This window comes from Eriocheir sinensis, chromosome 59 (genome assembly GCF_024679095.1).
Source record: "Eriocheir sinensis breed Jianghai 21 chromosome 59, ASM2467909v1, whole genome shotgun sequence".
NCBI lineage: Eukaryota > Metazoa > Arthropoda > Malacostraca > Decapoda > Varunidae > Eriocheir > Eriocheir sinensis.
In genome coordinates, this window is record NC_066567.1 from 7,939,843 (window position 1) to 7,946,819 (window position 6,977).

Consider the following 6,977-nt stretch of genomic DNA (forward strand, 5'->3'; position numbering starts at 1 on the left):
GGATTAAGTCGTACAGGAGGAAGGATTAAGTCGTACAGGAGGGAGGATTAAGTCGTATAGGAAGGAAAATTAAGTCGTCTATAGAAGGGAATATCAAATCATGTATAGGAAGGAGGATTAAGTCGTACAGGAGGAAGGATTAAGTCGTACAGGAGGGAGGATTAAGTCGTATAGGAAGGAAAATTAAGTCGTCTATAGAAAGGAATATCAAATCGTCTATAGGGGGGAGAATCAAGTCGTATTAAAAAGGAGGAAATCGTCTACACTTAAGATCACAAAACGGGCGTGAGACTGATAAACAACAGACTAACAACAGAGGGAAAGTTTAAAAGGGTTTCGATTCTTCCATTAAGTCGTCTATAGAAAGGAGAATCACGTAATCTAGCTATAGGAAAGAGGATCAAGTCTTATAGGAAGGAGGAAATAGTGTACTCTTAAGATCAAAAAGACTAACAACAGAGTAAAAGTATAAAAGAAATAACAGTCGTTCGTATGACAATAAATCTTCAATCCTTTATGATCAATGGATTGGAATTGATGATGGGACGAAAATTATAAGTATTCTTGAGTTTATAGCCACGAAGATGCGTCCTGCAAGTGGATAAGTACCAGGACAGACGCGCCATGAATAAGTGAACATCGTAACCATTTGTACACTTGCTCAAAACAGTATCGACACACCGAACAAAATTGAACCTTATGAAAAAATATGTATAACTAAAGAGTAATTTTTCGCGCTAACAACAGGCATGCGATGAATAAATAAACACGGTAAGCATTTGTACACTAGCTCAAAAAAGTATCGACACACATATGATAAACTTTGCGAAGAGCTACGTGATAACTAGTGATTTTTCGTGATGAAGAAATAGCAAAGGAAGGATTTGTACACTTGATCAAAAAAGTATCGACACACATATGATAAACTTTGCGAAAAGCTACGTGATAACTAGTGATTTCTCATGATGAATAAAGAGCAAAGGAAGGATTTGTACACTTGATCAAAAAAGTATCGACACACCAAAATGAAACTTACAGAAATACGAATAACCAGTGATTTGCGTGATGAATAGACGGAAGGAAACATTAAATTTTGTACCTAAAGAGAAGATACATATATCGCATTAACAATAGACACGCGGTGAATAAACGACTGTGGTGAGCATTTGTACGAGAGGTCAAAAAAATATCGTCACACCAGAAGCGTAAACACGTAAATGATTTGTCGCATCCGCATGTCCCATTTCCTTCCGTTCTGTTCTTAAAATACTTAAACTACAAGAAATACCGATAGTTCCTGGTGTTCGTGTCCATCCTTTGAATAAGTAACGTTATCTAAGTAATGCAGAAATAAAATATAATCAACTTAGACCAAATGCAATGAGTTTTAGTGTGCATCGAAGAGTGGCCTTGCTGCATAATGATTCCCTATAAACATCTTAGTGAATAATGGAACATGGATCAGATGGGCAGAGAGTATAACGAGTCTCCTTCTTTTTCCTTTGCTTCATCTATTTTTGCTCTCGAAGGCTCTGAACTGATTTTGTATAATTATTTGAGTGTTGTCTTCTTTTTCTTCTTTCTCTTTGGATTCGTCTCTCTTATTTTTCTATTCGACCCTATTTTGTTTTGATTTGATTTTTTTTTTTCGTCTTTTTATTCATTCTCATCTACTTCTTCTCTTCCTCGTCTTCTTTTTCCTTCTTCATCTCCTTCCTACTTGTTTCTTCTTTCTTACTTCTGCTCTCTCTCTCTCTCTCTCTCTCTCTCTCTCTCTCTCTCTCTCTCTCTCTCTCTCTCTCTCTCTCTCTCTCTCTCTCTCTCTCTCTCTCTTTATTCTCTCTCTCTCTCTCTCTCTCTCTCTCTCTCTCTCTCTCTCTCTCTCTCTCTCTCTCTCTCTCTCTCTCTCTCTCTCTCTCTCTCTCTCAGATTGTATTATATTTATTATCATTTATATTTCAATCTCTGTTTATTCTTTCACTCTTCTATCGCTGTTTCTACAATATGATCTCCATCTACTTAACGTTTAAATCCAATATATAATAGAAAGAATATGATGCGCTATTTTTTCATTACACATACGTTTACTATGTTATGTAATGTTACGTTATGCTAATGTTACTAATCCTAATGTTACTAATACTAATGATTATGTTGTTATGTTTATGTTGTTATGTTGTTGTGTTGTGTTATGTTATTTTATGTTATGTTATGTTATATGTGCCTATGAGTGTCAATATTCGTGTATACTTAAACAGAATGCACATTATGACTTTATAGAATGTTACGTAATGAGTTTGTGATTGCATTCATTAACTGACTAACTAACTGACTGACTTTCCAGACGCTTAAAAATTCACAGTCACTTTCATTAAGCATATCAGTAAAAGCACTCGATCAATATGACAGTCACATCTTCCTATCTTCTATCTTTTTTCAATGTTATCTTATCTTATCTCTCCCCACATTATCTTTTGTCTCACGCACTCGCTTTCACTCGCAGGTTATCTTCTTATCTTTTCTTATTTTCCTTCATTTTCCGTCACTTCAAAAACCGCTCACCACCAATAATAATAATAATAATAATAATAATAATAATAATAATAATAATCGACTTTGCACGGTCACTTTGCACGTCTACTTTGAACACAGACTAAGAACAGAATGAAGGAGTGAAGGAGTTAAGAAGGAGGAGGAGGAGGAGGAGGTGTCTAGCTACTTTTTACTCTCCCTCTCTCTGCCCTTAGTCCCTTCCTCCCTCTCTCCTCCTCCCTCCCTCTTCCTCCCCTCCTTCATCTCCCTCTAATATGCGACTGTCCATCTTCCTCTCTCTCCCTCTCTCTTTCTCTCTCTCTTTGACCCTCCTTATATAATCTTCACTTTCCTCCCTCCCTTTTTCTCTCCCTTCCTCCCTCCCTCTTCTCCTCTCCTTCGATCCTTCCCTCTCCGACCTGTTTTTGCATTATTCTCATTCTTCTTTTTCCTCTTTTTTTCTTTCCTTTCCTTCTCTCTTTCTCCTACATGATTATAGGTGATGGAGGACACTGGGAAAGGCCGTTGTCCCTCCCTCCCTCTCCCTCTCCCACTCCCTCTCTTTTCCCTTCATCTCTTATTAATATGATGATGATGATGATGATGATGAAGAGGAGGATATCTTTCTTACACTCAAACGAAAATGCAGAAGTACTCAACACACACACACACACACACACACACACACACACACACACACACACACACACACACACACTGTTGCTTTAGGCCCTACGAAAACATGTATATCAACCGTCCTGTCAAGCGTGAGTGGTTGAAAAATGCCCCTCTCTCTCTCTCTCTCTCTCTCTCTCTCTCTCTCTCTCTCTCTCTCTCTCTCTCTCATTACTTATTACTTTCCCCTCTTCTCTTTTCCTTTCCTCCAGTTTTTTTCCTCCCTTCTCTCCATCGTTTTCCTCCTTCATTTTTTTTCTCTCTCTCGCATTCCACTTTTCATTTCCGTTATTAATTTTACTTCTTTTTCCCATCCTCTCTCTCTCTCTCTCTCTCTCTCTCTCTCTCTCTCTCTCTCTCTCTCTCTCTCTCTCTCACCTCGTTTGTGCTGCAGGAGGTTGACAATTGAAGCCGATTTGAGAGCCGTGTATCTTGCCTTTTTCCACTTGTTTTCGGTCATCGTGCCAAGACCAAGACCAAGGCTCGAGGTAGTGTAGCAGCGGGGATTAGGAAACGGATGCGAGACGTCACTTATAGGAATGCAGGTTTTCTATTTAGCAACGGGGATAAGGAAACGGATGCGAGACGTCACTTATAGGAATGCAGGTTTTCTATATAATGTTTCGTCTCTCCACTGTTACACTCTCTTATCTCGTCTCTTTTCTTCTTCTTGTTCTCTTTCTACTTCGCTTTCGTTGTTTCTACTTTCATTTTCTCTTCCTCGGCGTCTCGGGTGTTTGGGGCCGACTCTACAGGTGGTTTCAAGTGTCAACGCCCCTTCCTCTCTATCTGATTCTATATAATGTTGTCTCTCCACTGTTACATTCTAATATCTCGTCTCTTTTCTTCTCGTCCTCTTTCTATTTCTCCCTCATTGCTTCACTTTACTTCTCTCGTTCTCTGCGTCTCGGGTCTTTGGGGCCGACTCGACGGTAGCCTCATGTATCCGCACTCCAAGCTTCCCAGATTATCGTACTCAGCACATAGTATTTTTCGGTTTCTCACCCATCAGTATATAAAAGACCACCGGTACTTTACGTTTTTAACATTATCTTTAACTGGATATCGCTAAAGGTGCGGCTACGACAGTTTTGGGTCCTGAAACTGATAAATGATTACTTTTTAACATTATCTTTAACTGGATATCGCTAAAGGTGCGGCTACGATAGTTTCTTGGGTCCTGAAACTGATAAATGCTTACTTTTTAACATTATCCTTAACTGGATATCGCTAAAGGTGCGGCTATGACAGTTTCTTGGGTCCTGAAACTGATAAATGCTTACTTTTTAACATTATCCTTAACTGGATATCGCTAAAGGTGCGGCTATGACAGTTTCTTGGGTTCTGAAACTAATAAATGCTTACTTTTTAACATTATCTTTAACTGGATATCGCTAAAGATGCGGCTATGACAGTTTCTTGGGTCCTGAAACTGATAAATGCTTACTTTTTTAACATTATCTTTAACTGGATATCGCTAAAGGTGCGGCTACGATAGTTTCTTGGGTCCTGAAACTGATAAATGCTTACTTTTTTAACATTATCTTTAACTGGATATCGCTAAAGGTGCGGCTATGACAGTTTCTTGGGTCCTGAAACTGATAAATGCTTACTTTTTTAACATTATCTTTAACTGGATATCGCTAAAGGTGCGGCTACGATAGTTTCTTGGGTCCTGAAACTGATAAATGCTTACTTTTTAACATTATCTTTAACTGGATATCGCTAAAGATGCGGCTATGACAGTTTTGGGTCCTGAAACTGATAATGCAATGTTCTGAGTACGATAATATGGTGACGCTGCCCTACTCTCCCTCTCTACATGATTCGTCTCATAATAAAAATAATAGGGAGTGACAACCGCGACGTCCCGATACGCTTTTGTTTTAGGTCAGCCCTTCAGCGTGGAATTTTACGTTACCTATAGATGGGAAGTGCCTTAATTATTCACTTTTGTTGATAATTTTCAAGAAGAGTGTATATATCAAGACACCTCTCCATCCGAAATTGACCTCTCTTTTGGTCACTCTATACTTATCGCGATATGAGAGCAATAGTTAGCGGGCTTTTATTTTCTACATCTTCTTTTTGTTGCTCTTAAGTTGTAAAAAAAAAAATAATAATAATAAAAAAAATAAAAAATAAAAACGATGGTGACAAAACTTAGGGATGTCTGAAATAATCTCTGGCAAAATATGAACCTGATCCAACACTTTATACGACAGTTATTCCCGAAAAGCGAAGGAACACGACCTCTGAGACCCATAGTGACCGCCCTTTTCCCCTCCCTTGTGTACCATTTTATCTTTTTAATTTTAATTTCATGACACTACTTACCACAATGGTTAATAAATGTATAATCCTTGTGGTGGTCCTGCCTGGCATTTTTCCTCCCTCTTCCTCTCCCTTCTCCTGCAACAATAAACTATCAATCAATCAATCAATAGCGTATTTGCGTCGTACTCTTAATCACGGTGTTGCCACTTCACATATAGATAAACATATACGCGAGGCAAGCAGGCAAGCAGATAGGCACAGAGCTCTTGGTAATACACACTGTTAAGGCGATTTTGTTTAACAGGGATTGTAATGGAAATGGAAACAAAGCTAAAATGGATACAACTCTGGACGTAGTGAGAGAGAAAGTGGGCGTGTCAAACCTCAGTGAAGCCAAAATGGATACAACTCTTGACGCACTGAGAGAAAAACGTACATAATAATACTCACTGTCAAGGCGATTTTAATTAACAGGGATCGTGATGAAATGTAAACAAAGCGAAAATGGATACAACTCTGGACGTAGTGAGAGAGAAAGTGGGCGTGTCAAACCTCAGTGAAGCTAAAATGGATACAACTCATGACGCACTGAGAGAAAAACGTACATAATAATACACACTGTCAAGGCGATTTTAATTAACAGGGCTCGTGATGGAAATGTAAACAAAGCTAAAATAGATACAACTCTAGACGCACTGAGAGAAAAAGTGGGCGTGTCAAACCTCAGTGAAGCCAAAATGGATACAACTCATGACGTGGTGAGAGAAAAACGTACATAATAATACACACTGTCAAGGCGATTTTAATTAACAGGGATCGTAATGAAATGTAAACAAAGCTAAAATGGATACAACTCTGGACGAAGTGAGAGAAAAAGTGGGCGTGTCAAACCTCAGTGAAGCTAAAATGGATACAACTCATGACGTAGTGAGAGAGAAAGTGGGCGTGTCAAACCTCAGTGAAGCCAAAATGGATACAACTCATGACGTAGTGAGAGAAAAAGGTAAAAATAAGTGACGAGCAAATACCAGAAAAGCTAAACTGAATACATTTCTTGACGTACTGAGAGGAAAAGGAGGCGTGTCAAACCTCAGTGAAGCTAAAATGGATGTAACTCTTGACGTGGTGAGAGAAAAACGTTAATAAGTGACCAGCAAACACCAGTGACGCTAAAACGGATGCAATTCTTGACGCACTGAGTGGAAAAGTAAGCGGGTAACAAGCTAATGACACCAGGGAAGCTAAAATGGAAACAACTCTTGACGCACTGAGAGAAAACGTTAGCGAGTGACAAGCAAAACAAGACAAGCTAAAATGGATACACTTCTTGAGGTACTGAGAGGCGACGTCGCTAAAATGGATACACTTCTTGAGGTACTGAGAGGCGACGTCGCTAAAATGGGTACAGTTCTTGAGGTACTGAGAGGCGACGTCGCTAAAATGGGTACAGTTCTTGACGCACTGAGAGAAAACGTAAGCGAATGACAAGCAAA

At 39.0% G+C, this 6,977-nt stretch overlaps 1 long non-coding RNA gene across 7 annotated transcripts; it reads left to right on the forward strand.

Annotated features, from left to right (window-relative positions):
* Positions 1 to 3,589: 3,589 nt before the first annotated feature.
* On the forward strand, positions 3,590 to 5,039 carry LOC126985510 (uncharacterized). Of its 7 annotated transcripts, none has more exons than XR_007738765.1 (3): positions 3,590 to 4,525; positions 4,608 to 4,690; positions 4,939 to 5,039. It is a non-coding gene; the product is annotated as an uncharacterized LOC126985510 (long non-coding RNA). The 7 variants fall into 7 exon arrangements; XR_007738763.1 differs by having other exon boundaries at positions 4,608 to 4,773; positions 4,857 to 4,941; XR_007738761.1 differs by lacking the exon at positions 4,939 to 5,039 and adding an exon at positions 4,774 to 4,908.
* Positions 5,040 to 6,977: the final 1,938 nt, after the last annotated feature.